We start from the raw sequence: 15013 nt of genomic DNA, 5'->3' as shown, positions 1-15013 counted from the left end.
TGCTTTACTAGCTTGAACCTATTTCTTCATTGTACAGGAAAAGTGTGATTCAACTGATTTCAGGAAGATTTTACTGGAATTACCAAGGATTTACTAGAATTACCAAGGATTTAGATTCTTGTCTGTAATTTGGTCAAAGCTATGTCTCTTTATGTAGGCTACTAAAATGTATTTGCTAATTTCAAGCAAATACATAAATTCTATTTCCATCTTTTTTAAAAAATAAAATTTTGTTTGCTCTATAAATTGATCAGAGGCATGGATTTTGTGGCTAGCTAGGTCATTGCACATCTGTATCTCTGGCCATATATCAGATTTAAGCTCATAGTGTCTTTTCTGTAACCCTTTCACATAATTGTTTACTTTTCTCCATAGAGGCCTTAACTGTATCATAAGATCTTTCTTGTTCCTTCTTTGATACTAAGTACCAAGGAGACCTAGATCTAGCAGGTCTCTCCGTAAATGAAAGAGAGAAATAGGAAGTTCTTTCTTCTAAGTAGTTTTCCCAATGGTTGCCATCCTTATCATACACACCTGTAAAAGGCTATGGATCTGGGGTAGTCTTTGGAGTCCTCTAGATAATGGAGGATCCCACCATTTTCCTCTGATAAGCCATTGCCACCTTCCATCTACCAACTGTTTAAGAATCTTATTTAGCTTTTGGTCTAAATATCCCTCTACATCTTTCTTATCTACAGGATATCTATATGAGTCTATTGTATATGCTTTAGGATTAAAGGAAAGTCTCCAGTAGCCATACACTCTTTTTGCTCTAGCCGTGCCTACAGCTTCTCTTACAATCAATTCCTTCTGCTGATGTGACGTCATGAAACCCCCAATACTTTTATATTTACTTATGACTTGTCTAATAGCCTCCATAAGAGGGGCTTAGAGTAGCAATTAATTCTGGTGAATTAGTCATATTCTCAGGACACTCTTCGGATGTTGGAGTCATCGACACTTTTAAGAAAGAGCCTTGAATAAGGGAACATTGAGCATGAGTAAGTAGAACAAGCAGCAGGAACAGTAAAAGATTAATGGGCACTCCTATACAGGGAAGAAAAGAAAAACAGGAACAGAAACACAACTTTCCCACGGCTTGCCAGCCTTTCCAGGAGGTAGGCCTCTTTGAAGCCCCATTCTCTGAGGTAGACTTCGGTGAAGTCCCATTCTCAGAGATAGGCTTCTGTGATAGGCTTCTGTGAACCCCCATTCTCAGGTCTGAAAGCAGGTGTTCCATGCTAAGCAGACTCCACCAGAGTAGGCATGGCATTTGCCCCTTTTTTATTTTTTAGATGTGACAGAGAAATTTCTTCTAGTATAGAGGAGATGGGGCAGAAGACTAGTTTGAAGAGGACTGGAAAGACAACAAGAATACATATAACAATTAGTATTATGACTCCAAATGTAACCAAGTTGTACCACCAATCTAAAGGATTAAGACTTTTTAATCCTCTCTGTAAGTCTTCTGCCAAAGAATTTATCCCCACGCTTTCCAAATGAGCTTGACTAAGGGCGGAGATGTCTTCCTGTAGCTGTCCTATATCATGAGTTAAGCTATTGTCCTTCCAGATTTTTTGTAAATGCACTTTGGTAGCTTCCCAATCTAAACTCTCATTATAAGGTAATGGGGTAACACAAATATATTTAAATGACTGATGACATCTAGTTGTCAGCTGGGTTTTTAGATTATTGACTTCAGTCCCTAACTTTAAGACTACTATTTCCAAAGCCTCTAGTTTGTTTTTTAATTTTGGATCAATAATTTGTTGCTCTGTTAATGTTAGAGAAACATCCTTATTTAACTCATTAACAAAATGTGCCGAGCCTTTTCAACCAGCTTCTCGATCTTTCCCCACGTAGGTGGTGTTGCGGTTTTTGTTGAATTAGCCTGTGGTGGTGATAGAGAGAGAGTCTTTATCTTCTGCTCCAGTTTTCTCTCCTGATGTATTTTCATTTTCTTCCTGGCTCTTTTTTGGGCCTGAGAAAGGCCTGATGAGTCTGTTTGGGACCCAAATCGGGGATTCCCATTCCTGTGGGAAACCATAAGCATAGTTCTCCCGGGTTTTAACAGGATGTCTGACCCACGCCAGGTTCCAGTGAGTAGATCCTTCCATTTTAGTAAAGGAAAAGTTGTAGATTTTTCCATGCCCCAATGTCTCATCATTGGAGTTATTCCTTGCTCATCAGCATTGAAATGATTAAGAACCAGTAAAGCATGGTTAACAGTGTAATGGGGGGAGTATTGCTTCTCTCCTCCCTGTCTAATTCTTGTCAATTGACTTTTTAAGGTCTGATGAGCCCGTTTTATGATTGCTTGGCCTTGTGGATTATATGGAATCCCTGTTTTATGCACGATTTTTCATTGTGCACAAAATTTAGCAAAAGCTTTGGAGGTGTATGCTTGTCCATTGTCTGTTTTTATTTCCTTAGGAATTCCTAGATCCACAAAGGCTTTAACCAAATGTTGAATAACATCTTTCACACCCTGTCCAGAATGGGCTGTAGCAACCATAGCATGAGAATAAGTATTTATAGTAACATGGACAAAGGAGAGTTTCCCAAATTTTGTTACATGGGTAACATCCATTTGCCACAGAACTCTAGGCTTTAAGCCTCTAGGATTTACTCCCATTTTTTGTCGATGAAAAACTTATTGGCATGCCTCACATTCCCTAATAATTTGTCTTGCCTGTTCTCAGGACACTTGAAACATATTCTTAAGGCATTAGCATTCTGATGGTGTAGTCTATGACTTTCCTGAGCTTCTTCTAAAGCTGACATTACATGACTTTCCTTAGTTAATGTCTGCAAACTTGTTCCCTTGAGACAAAGGTCCAGGGAGATTACTATGCCCCCTGATGTGTTCCACAAATACTTTTGTCGTTCTTTGTTGTGATAGTTGTTGTAATTTTATTAAGTACTCTTTTACTTTAGAATGACCAGTAACTAGGGCTGTTTCAATGGCAGGAAACAAGGATACCACATAGCAGGAATCTGTGTAAAGGTTAAACTCCTCTGAATAATTTTGAAAGGCTAGCAGAACTGCAATAAGTTCTGCCTGTTGTGCAGATACAGTTGGGTCATAAGATATTAATGGTGGTTTTGTACTGCAATAAACCACAGACTTTCCGCTAGAAGATCCATTTGTAAAAATAGTTAATGCCCCGCCCAAAGGTTCTGTAACCACAACCTTTGGAAATATCACAGGGGTTTCAGTATAAAAATGTAACAAAGGATGTTGGAGCATACGAAAGCTTATTTTATTTGTGTAAGTTAATACAGCAATTTTCCAATCATCATCAATTTGTATTAAATGAACTAATTGTTTCTTATTATAAGGGATAATAATGTTAGGTATTTCTTGGCCAAATAATTCTCTAGCTCTTAATCTAGCCTTTAAAATCAAATTAGCGCATAAAAAGGGATATGAAGCAACTATTTTTCCAGAGTTATGGGAATAATGGATCCATTCCAGTATCCCATCCTGCCAAAAACATCCTATGGGAGAAAAGCTCGTAGCCAGAATTATAAAGGACCATGTTTGTGCAATATTAATTTGTTGTATTTTAGCTGTATTCAATGCTTTTTTTACCAATTTTATACAGGATAGGGCTTCAGGAGTTATTTTCCTGGTGGATTTAGGATTAGGGTCTCCGTCCATCATTTTCATCAAAGGATCTAATTGTCTTTTAGTTATTTTTAAACTAGGCCGAATCCAATTAATAATCCCTAATAATTTTTGGAAATCATTTAATGTTTTTAGTTTTTAGACATAATATAATCATGTCCAATCACTTTTCCCAAATAATTTAAAGGTCGTTCATGTTGAACTTTATCAGGAGCTATTATCAATCCAAATTTTGTTAATTATTCTACCATATCCTGTAATACTTTTTCTGTCTATTCTCTAGTTTCATCGGCCATAAGTATATCATCCATATAATGAATAAGATATGCCCCTGGATATTTTTCTCTAATTTGTTCTATAGCCCTTTTCACATATTGTTGACATAAGGTAGGGCTGTTTTTCATGCCCTAAGGTAGCACTTTCCATTGGTACTTATCATAAGGTTTTTTAATATTAGCCGAAGGGACACTAAAAGCAAATCTCTTGGAATCTTCTGGTTGTAATTTTATTGTAGAAAAGCAATCCTGTAAGTTTATTATTATGTATCTACACTGTGGGACTGCAACAGAAGAGGGTAGACCTGGTTGAACGGCTCCCATGTCATGCATGATCTTATTAATTGCCCTTAGATCTTGTAATAATCTCCATTTTCCTGACTTCTTTTTTATTACAAAAAAATGGAGTATTCCATGAACTGGTAGTCTTTTCTATTCTTCCTTGACTCAATTGTTCTTGAACTAAGTCCTGTATGGCTTGAATCTTTTCTTGAGTTAAGGGTCACTGGTTAATCCATACAGGATCATCACTTTTCCATATTATTTTGTCAGCATAAAGCTGTTCCTCAGTGGCCCCTATGAAAAATTTTGCTCCTTCGATGAGGAATCTATTTGTCCTATTTGTATTTTCATGTCTTGAATGATGTCTCTGCCCCATAAAGAAAAGGGCAAGCTGGGGATAACAAGGTTTGAAGTGGCCTTGCTGCCCTTCACATACCCATCTGAGTCTCTGAGCTGACTAAGCTACATTAGAAGCCATCCCTAATCCAATTAAGGAAGAAGAAGTATAATGCACTGGCCAGGCCATAGGCCAATCTTTTCCAGCTATACAGGATCTGTCAGCTCCTGTCATTTGTTTTCCATTGATTTAATGGCCTTGTGAGGCCTTTTATCTGTAATTTCCTGAACCCAGGCTACAGTATCTGTGGTTCCAAACCCTCCTTTTCTGTTTTGATTCAGTGTGGGATTAGGCAAGTTTAGATATGAGAGTAAAAGTATTTGGCAATCCTCTGGCCTTTATGAACTTGAATAGTCTCATTTAGAGACCTTATCATGACCTTTATAGTGGTAGGACTGTCTGAGTCTATTACACCTGGTAAAACCTCTAAATTCTTTTTATAGTTTGAGCCACCAGCGTCGGGCAACACCAATACTTACTGTAAAAATTCATGAATTCCGTGGAATTCTTACAAGTGAATTGCCTGCATTGGATGTCAAATGTATTCAAGAGTTTTTGTATACATGTATAATGATTTCTGCAGAGTTTGTGAAATTTTAATCAGAAATAATTTTAACTTATCTCTTTAAATGAGTAGTACAGAAACTAAAGTATTTCGGGTGCTTGTCTGAAAAAAAATATTTTAAAATATTCTATGTTTGTGTAATGTTCATAATTTATTTTATTCTCTCCTAGATATAATTTGAATTCTATATTATTTTATAATATATAGGTTCATTAATGTTTCCTTTCAGATTGTATTCCATATAGAAAGTTTTAGATTCCTTTTTTACCTAGGTCCTAATATTATTTTTCTTTGGGATAACATGACAATGTTGTCTAATTTCAAAAGTTTTGTAAAGTTTATGGTTTGTAAACGCCTTTATGATGTGAAGATTTAATACACTGATGCCAAACTAAATTTAATTATATTAATTACGTGTGTTGTTACACTTGTTATTTTGTAATCAACTTTTTAATAACTGTTTTTCATTTCTTGCGTCTGAAGAATGAAAAGTACGGAATACTTCACAAATTTTCATATCATCCTTGTGCAATTGCCATGTTAATCTCTGTATTGTAATTTGGGAATACGTGCTGCTGAAACATGTAGTATCTTATAAATTTAAGTAGCTAATGATGCAATCTTTATACAGACTTATATAATTGGTTGCCTACTTGTAACAAGGAAACTATATTGTTTCTGACAATGCTACTGATCTTATTTCCCTAAAATTCTGGGAATAGTGGAAAAAAATATATTGTTCAGCCGAATGCTCACATTTGCAAACTTTTTTTGTCAATGACAATTTTAAGTCTTTTTCATTTGGAATTTGATCATACTTTCAATAATTTATAGCTAGGTTCAAAGGTGATGGCTTTTTCAAGTATTTATTGATCCAACTGAATTAGTTTTGTGGAGCTAATGGATTCAAAGTAAGCCTTGGTTAAGAGCTACTTCTAACCTTATGCAGCTGACATTTTCCAAAATGAGGTCTTACTGGGACAAATGTCTACCTGACCCTTTACTCTTCTTCCATGTAGGAACAGACCAATCAGAATATCTTACCCTGACAGCATAGATTGTTTTACTTGAACAAAACTAATCTTAGTTACAAGGGATCATAGAGAGATGAACAGTTCAGTCAGAACTGTTCAGACTAGAAGGTATTTTATCAAAATATAATTGTTTATTATATCTAACATTTCAAAAGTAACTAAAGCCAAGAAGGTGAAAAAATTGATCATATTCATGATTATTTAATGTCCTGGCCTGTCTACCATCCTACCAGGCAGGAAGTTACACTATTGCATTTCTATCACTAAATATTTACATACTTGCAGGAGAAGTCCAGATGTTTCTCCTCATTATTGGGCCTTAAATTGCTAATGTTTTAATCAGAGTGTTTTCTCTTGCCTCCAGGCTGTAAATCTACAAATGGTAAAGCTTTAGTTCCAACTCTATCAAACACTGAGGTAGAGATAATGGAATAATACTTTAAAACAGAGTTGCCTTTGATACTGTAACCACAACAGAACAATGCAAAACATGTGTCTTTTTCTTATATTATATATAGTTATATATTTTATATTTATATGTGCTGATTTTATATTTCACACAGTGAAACTTACTAGAATTAGTTGATAATTTCACAAATAAATTAATATTTATTTATTCCAATAAGTAGAATTAGAATATAAATAATTAGGTTTAAAATGTATATTAGAATATAAACGTATCAACTCAGTGTCTTTGGTATAAACTTGTGATACATTCTAACTGTTCTTGGTCTTCTGAATTCACATGGTTAAAAAAAAATGTTGTTTTCCTCTAATCTATAAGGGATTTTACTCTGCTTCTCTGTTTATTGTTTAAATTCACTGGTCCCAAACTGTTTTTCTCCATATTTCTGAAGCATTCCTACTGATTATTCCCAAATTTTGCTGATAAGATATCTAACAAATATTACTCTTCTGCATGACCCAATGAGTCCTAGGATCCCAGGTACCACTTACCTGCATTATCAGATAACATGGGCAAGACTTCTCACAAAGACCCATGCAACATGCACCAAAGTAATCGAAGACCCATTTCAATTTCTCATTTCCTATATTTCAGGGCCACAGTTTCTTGAGATACAGGATTTAGCAGTAAGCAATTGTGAAATGCAAGGCAACTTAAAATGAAAGATGAGATCACAAAATTTGAGAGTATGTACTATAATTCAAACATTCAACTTACAGATGACCAGCCCATATGAGTGAACAAGTTCACAAGGTGTCACAAGATTATTTTTAATACCCCTCCCCTATGATTAATGAAAGATTTTAGTCCAGCATAAGTGGGACAAAAAATAGTATCTGGAAGGATAGATCCATAATTGGTCTACCAAGGCCCAGAAAAATTTACTTAGAGTTCAAATATAATTCAGAAAAACATTGAGAAGATCCTTAGGGCTTCAAAACACTGGGACTTCAGTACAACATGGATCAGTGGTATAAAAATGTCACTCTCAAACCAATGATAATCTGTATTTAATCTCCTGAAAGTTATTCCTTTACAAATTAACTTTTTAAAATCAGATTCGCCAAAATAACATTTGACAACTAGATGATATTTAGTGACATTACAAGTTTTTCAAGTGTAGGGAGCAAGTTACAATAGCGTTGAATTATTTACCAAGCACTAATGCCAAACACGTTCAACCATTCATTAAAGTGTAGAAATAGTACCAACCACAATTTGTGTTTTTCAGTAGGGGCCTTCCAGAAATGTGTTAAATAGATCAGCCTGCCAAATTTCAACCCGAAACGTTAGCTAATAAAGTAAATGTCATCATTTAATAAGGTACATTTTAAAACGTCACAAATAGTTGTCTTATCATATGTAATATTATGTTTTCCTTATCTGTCTAACATAGGAAGAAAAATGACTTTAAGTCTTCAATATGGGTACTCATCAGAGATATGACAAACATAAAATCTGTCTTCTCTTTCTATCACATTCCTCTATAGGAATAAATTTTAGTTTTCTTGTTTTTCCAAAACTTATAGGTAGTAGAAAATATTATAACATGTAAAATAAAACAATCACACCGCTGTACAAAGCCATTAATAAAAATTAGTAGCTAGGAATACATTCTATGCCATTTTTTAACTTTCTTTTTGACTAAAGATTAATCTTCCAAATGGATGAGAATAAAATCATGTTTAGGTGCTTCACGTCTCCAGTATTGCAAATTGTTACTGCAGATGAATGAATTATGGAAATACAAGCTGACATTAGTTCAAGCATATGCAGAATGGAAACGCCATGAAATGTATATAAACCTTTCAAAGTATTAATAGATAGTTTAACAGGATGACTCATCAGGAAATTGAAAACAGAAAGGAATTATAGTAAAGACATAGAATGAATGAAAAATGAACAAGGGGCAAGTACAGCTAGAATACTCAATGTACACATATGATAAAGGAAGTGGTAAATCTGAAATAAATCTTGGAGAAGCCTTTGGTTGAGAATGATGGAAGGAGTAACTCTGATCCAAGAGCATTGGACAATTAGATGGATATATTTAATTGTAACACACTTGCACAACCTTTTGAAATTCAGTTTAAAAACACAACAAAAAACAAAAACACACAGAAATGACAACCAACCAGAAATTTCTAGAGAGTATGAATATTTCCTCCCAAAATTTTAAGCAGTTAATGAAGGATAGTCTTGGGAAAAGTAAACAAAGCTGTCCAAAGAGAGATGTTTGGGATAGGAGAGAATTTTAACAGATTTAAATAGATTGTCTAAGGTTATAAATCATCTACATCTGCTGCAAATAGTATCTTTCTTCTACGAGTTCTCTGTCTGAACTGGATAATCTAGTCGTGAGACACACTTGATAGCTTGTGAAGATAGAAGGGAAGAAACAAGATCAAGAACCCATTACTCCATTGGAGAGAAAACAATCCTCTATGTTTTCTCTAATCTCTCTTCACTATTATTTTTTCATACTTTTAAGTCAATTGATTTTGAATTATATTTTTTCCTTCTTTCTTCTGGCAAAGTAATTGGTCAAAGTAATTCATTAAATATTATTTGCCATTTTCTTCTTTCATGCTGTTCAATTGGCCAGGCGAGTCTATTAAACTTCCCTCTTGCATTTGGTTGCCATGAAACAACATCTATGTCAATGAGAAGAAATCTAATGTAAAACTTTGTCTCCAGAAAACAGTCCAAGAAGCTGTGATCACAAATATTTGGCTGTATTTTTTCTTTTTTCTTTTATCTTGAAAGTCTTCTTGTGTCTAAAGTGCCCACAAAAATAAATACTCCATCACTTTTTGGTTCAATCAATTCTAACCTAAAAGATATATTTTGCTAAGAAGATGGTTAAAAGAAACTGAAAAATACTGCACTTTTATCTTCTTAGATACCATATAAGGAACAATGAAGTTATTCTATGCAAAATTATTTCAATATATTATTTTTCTCTTGGTCTTGCATTTGTTCACCAAGATGTATGGAGGAGAGTAGAGTTAAATCACCTATACCTAGAAAGACAGTGCCTGTTACAAAAGGACAATGATTCTATGTCTTGCTTCTATGTCCTCCTCTTAGCTCTTGCCTGATTTCCAATTAATCACAACATCTTGGCTTCAAGTCTAGTGAAGCTGAAGGACTATACGGGATCCATCACTGTTACATCTTCATGATTTCTCTTTGAAAACTCTTTAAGTTGCCTCATTTGGATGTGGAATTTATTTTCATGTCTCCATTCAATCTGTTCGGCATTGTAGTGAGCTAAATAGGCTCTGTAAAATCACTTTAGTTAGTAAAAATATTAACACAATTTAGGGCTGGGAAGTTGGCTCTTTGGTAGAGCGCTTGCCTTGAATTCCTGAGGCCCTGGGTTCGATTCCTAAGCACCACATAAGCAAAAAGAAAACAGCCGAAAGTGGTGCTGTGGCTCAAGTGGTAGAGCGCTAACTTTGACCAGAAGAGCTGAGGGACAGAGCCCAGGCCCAGAGTTCAGGCCCCATGACCGGACCCTCCAAAAAATATTAACACAATTTATATAAAAATGTTTGGACTCCCTTCACTGCTGAAGCCATTACGCTTAGCTAGGGCTTCTAAGAACTATGTTTTCTTACCTTTTCCATTTGCTCAATTCTTTTCTGAACACAAAACATTTTGGCTTATGTAATAAGAGAAGTCTTCACTACCTCATGTTATTAAGGATATTATTTTTTGTGAGCCACTTAGAAATGTGAAATCATTGGTTTGAATTATACAATCAGATTTTTTTCTGTTTCACTGCTTCACATGCAAAGACATTGTGGAAAGTGTTACAAACAGAAATGTGTAAACCCAACACCTTCTTTCATTTTGGAGAGAACTTTCTCCCTAAATATTTTGACTCAAATTATCTTTTTCAGAGATTTACTGTTTGGTAATTAAAGGTAAATTCACAAATTTTGATGTCTTATTTTTTTTAAGAACTTGAATTTAAATTCCAATACAACCTTGTTTCACACAGTGAGAATATATTTCCTGGGTAAGGATAATTCCAAGGGAACCAACAGGATTTACAGCAACGTTTCTGAGGTTTGCTTGTTTAGTGTGAAAAAGAGCCATCTTCACCCACATTGCTTCCTTTCTACTAAGTCTCCGTGGATTTCTTTGCATGAAAGCCTATTCTCCCAGGTAATTTTAAATTTTCTTAATAGGCTAAGTTGTTAAAATTTTTGAACAATTCAAATTTACCTGTCATAACTTTAAAACTCTTGAAATTCCATTATCAGAACCGTGAATTCACCAATCCTAATTCCACCGTTACCATCCAAAAGTTAACATGCTCTTTTCATGATATAGTGTCCATGCAGCTATTATTTTCCAGTGGCTTTGTACTGCGTACATATATAACCATATACGCTGATGCTCAGCAAAATGAATTCCAAGATATGGAACCAGATTTTTTTCATTTGTGGTTGTTGTTTTTGATAAACTATGTGATTTGTTTTCTTTGGGTTTTTCCCCTATAGTTCATTCCTGCTGCATTTGATTTTGTATTGTGTATGCATTTACCTTAAATAGGGAAGAGGAAAAGCAAAATGGTGAGACAAAAGACAAAGGGTAAAACCAATGCAATAGCAACACTCACAAGACAACATGTTGGAAATGTACATTATAACTTGTGAGGGGTGAAGGGGTGAAGGAAAACTGTGAGAAAAATGAAGGAGGGGTAACAAGTTTGAAATGTTTTGTATTCACTACCTTACAATTACTGTAACCTCACTGTACATCAATTTGATAATAAAATTGAACAAATAAGCTGCGTAAAATGTAATTTTACTGTATTGGCACAGTAAATATTATTCTTTATGTAGCAATATTTTAAAATTCAATTCTATTTGACATCTAATTCAAATTGATTACCTCTTTTTTATCAGAGGGTCATCAACGTGATTGTTATCCAACTAGAAAATATTTTCATAATATACTTGCCGAATTTTTTCAAAAAGAATAAATTCATTACTTTCTCATTCTAAAACAGAAAAACACTTTAATGCTATGGAAACCTATAACTTTTAAAATTAAATAAGTTGTTAAGAGGACAGAGTATATGTTTTTTTCAAAATTCTTTGACAAATAACTACTCATAATTACTCATTTTTAAATTCTCAACATTCCATACTTTAGAGATTCAAAACAGTACTTTTTTGTATGTTATGAAATTCTGCAATAGACCCATTTTCCAATGGAGTGTACAAATTGAGAACTCAACAGAAAAATAACCACATTCTGGTAGAGGATAAAACTATGAAGCATCTGTAATAATTAATTCGTCAAGAGTAAGCAATTATTTTTTATCAGAGTAAGCTGTTATTTCTATGCCTATCAATCCCAAGATTTATGACATGAAGTCATTCTAGCCCAACAGTTTCCAACTTGTAATGGGCACCCTAAAATTCCTTAATTCATATCATGAATAGCTTATCTCTATTGTGAAAAATACTGCACCTCTGCTAATGTGATGCCCTCCGTGTTCTGGAAAGAACACCACAATAAACTGAGCTGTATAATTTTTCCTCCACTGGTATTCTTAAGATCAGATCACTTGCAAATATTATTTATATTTATACTTTTTTAATTATCATAGATATTCAGGAAGCTAAGATCGGAAAATTATTCAAAGCCCACCCTGGCAGGAAGGTTTCTTAGAATCTTATCTCTAATATACTTCTCCACAAAAGCCAGACACAAGTGGCACTGAGGTTGAAGTGGTAGGGCATGAGCCTTGAGCATAAACAGACTCAGAGACACTGTCCAGGACAAGAGTTCAAGCTCTAGGCAAACCAATAAAACAAAGTTGAGTACAAACCCCAAACCTAGCATTTTTCTGAATGTATACAGAAGCACGTAAATAAGGAAACGGCTTCCTGTGTTACTTAGTGGTTGAAAAAAGATGTCACACAATTACCCTCTTCATACCATTTTAAACCAAACCCTCAAAAATTGCTGTTTTTCTAAATTTATAAATTAATATCATCCATTTTTTAGCAACTCTGTCTAGATTATTCACATTAACATGGTATAGATGAACTGTGGGAATTATTTATTAACTATGTTCTATTTATAACTCTCTTGAAAGAATATTCTAGGAAAATAGAATGCAAGAATCATTTGTGAATTTGTCCATTAATCCTTCTACTTAAAAAATTTTGTAGTATCCTATAGAATATAAAATTACAAACAAAACAAAAATACATATTTTAATTCTAAATTCTAATTTAGCAAGGTCTACAAAGTCCTACATTAGATGAACTTTGCTATTTCTCCAGGCTTAAGCTTTTGTAATCCTTCAACATTTCTTTGGAATCCAACAGAATGGTGCTTACTTAGTTTTGCAAATTTTTGGATGGAAATAATGAGTCATTTTGCATCTAGAATGTTCTGTAATAGAGTATTTAAAATACAAGTGAGGATATATATGAGTTGCATTTCAATAGGAAACTTGACTTCTCAAAACATAATGAGAAAATTAGCCCAAAATTCCAACTGTGTATTCCTTTTTTGTTGTTTGGTTTGTTTTATTGAGACAAAATTATTCTACCTGGTCCAGGGAAGGTATTGCAATGTAATTCCATTCTCTAATCTCCTGTCGAAGTGCTAGAATTTCAGGCTTGTATCCCATTGTTTATTTACTCTAGAAACAGACTAGCAATTCTGAACTTCTCCTATGATCTTATTCACTAGACTGACTGCTCAGACTGTTTATGTACTATTTTCAAAGATGTTCTAACAATTCACACAAGATATGAACATTTTTATATGCACCTATATGGTTCCCTGATTCATTCCTCCATGGATCCTATCCCGTTAATAATGTTGCTTGACTCTCTTACTATCTCTGATTCCTACCTATGTAATATTCTCAACTTTTGGGGGGAAAGTTCACTTGAGGGATTTCTAATATTAAAAATTATCACTTGATTCTAGTCTTACTCAGGACATATTTTCAATTGTTTTCTAACTTTTTTACATATTCTGAGAGTTGTTTCATTTGTGTATTTTTGTGTGCACATATAAGTCCCTTTGTGTGTATGTGTATGTTTGTATGTATGAATGCAAAATCCTCATGCTCTTATTCAGCAATCTTGGTCATGACTGGTATTCCAGCTTTTGGCTGTTTAATTATAGGTAGTGTCTCAAAGCCTGTTCTGCCTAGGCTTGATGCAAATTGAACTTCTCAGACTCCTTTACCTTCTTAGGTTTTATTTTTCCAGGAGTATCAACTTTTAAACTGCAAACAATTTTGTGAGTGTAAAGTCTAACCTGTAGCCCAGATTTTTAACTCAATAATTAACATAAAGATAGATGAACATATACATTACATATCTGGAGTGTACAATGTTAGAAATGTGATCCTAAGCTGGGTGTGCTTAGATCCGAGGATTGGGGTTTAAAGCCAGCCCAGGTAGGAAAGTCCTAGAGACTCTTTTCTCCAATAATTACCAGAAAACTGGGAGTGATACTGTGGCTCAAGTGGAAGAGCACTAGCCTTGAGCTGCATTGCAGAAGGACAGCGCCCAGTCCCAGATTTCAAGTACCACAACCAACAAATACAAAAAAGAATATAAGAAAAGGAAAAGAAAGAAAAGAAATGTAATCTTAGCCACCAAATTCATTGCTAGTATAATTCTTATTTTCTCAAGATGGACTCTTTTTTTCCAGTTAAGTCCATTCTCTCATAAATGACTTGCATTGGAAACAATCATTCTTTGCCAGAACCAGCCGGCAACGAAAGGGACTCCTGATTTAGGGGGCGAGGACGGAAAAATAAAGACATAAGACAAAGGATGGGGTTGGGAGGTGTGCAGCTCAAGACTACCTAAGGTCACCATAGTGCAGAAAAGCAAGGAAATTTTTAATAAAAACAAGGGTGCAGAAAGAAACAAGACCAGGTAATCTGATAGAAAGTAAAACAAATTCTACAGACATAGCAAGGCAAACCCGGACACCTGGTGTTTTTCATGAAAGCCAGTTCCTTGTACGTGCCTTCAAGTGAGCACAAGGGTCAAGATGACCTTGGAGCTTTACTGTCGGCTCCCAACATCTCCCCCATCTTTTTTTGAAGAAGAAGTGAACCCGCCTGTCTCAGGTTGGGTGGGTCACCTTGTCTGCCTTACCCGTCTTTGGGAACTTCTTCAGAGCAAAGCTGAAGGCCCTGTCTTAGGTTGGTCAGACTGGCACCCCCTCTTACCCGTCTCTGGCTGCAGTTCCTCTCGGGAGAAATTCATTTATTTGGAGCTTGATCTTATGTAGCTGACTGGCTAAACACGTAAGAAAGTTTTGCAGGGCACATATGATACAAGGAACGCAAAGAAAAA

General features: G+C 34.8%; 1 pseudogene; it reads right to left on the bottom strand.

The window, feature by feature from the left end:
* Positions 1–5637: 5637 nt before the first annotated feature.
* LOC122116269 lies at positions 5638–5734 on the bottom strand (annotated as a pseudogene).
* Positions 5735–15013: the final 9279 nt, after the last annotated feature.

Source organism: Dipodomys spectabilis, unplaced genomic scaffold (genome assembly GCF_019054845.1).
Source record: "Dipodomys spectabilis isolate Male_0828 unplaced genomic scaffold, ASM1905484v1 ptg000129l, whole genome shotgun sequence".
Taxonomy (NCBI): domain Eukaryota; kingdom Metazoa; phylum Chordata; class Mammalia; order Rodentia; family Heteromyidae; genus Dipodomys; species Dipodomys spectabilis.
Note: the sequence above shows the minus strand (reverse complement) of the source record. Positions and strands in the feature narration are given on the sequence as shown.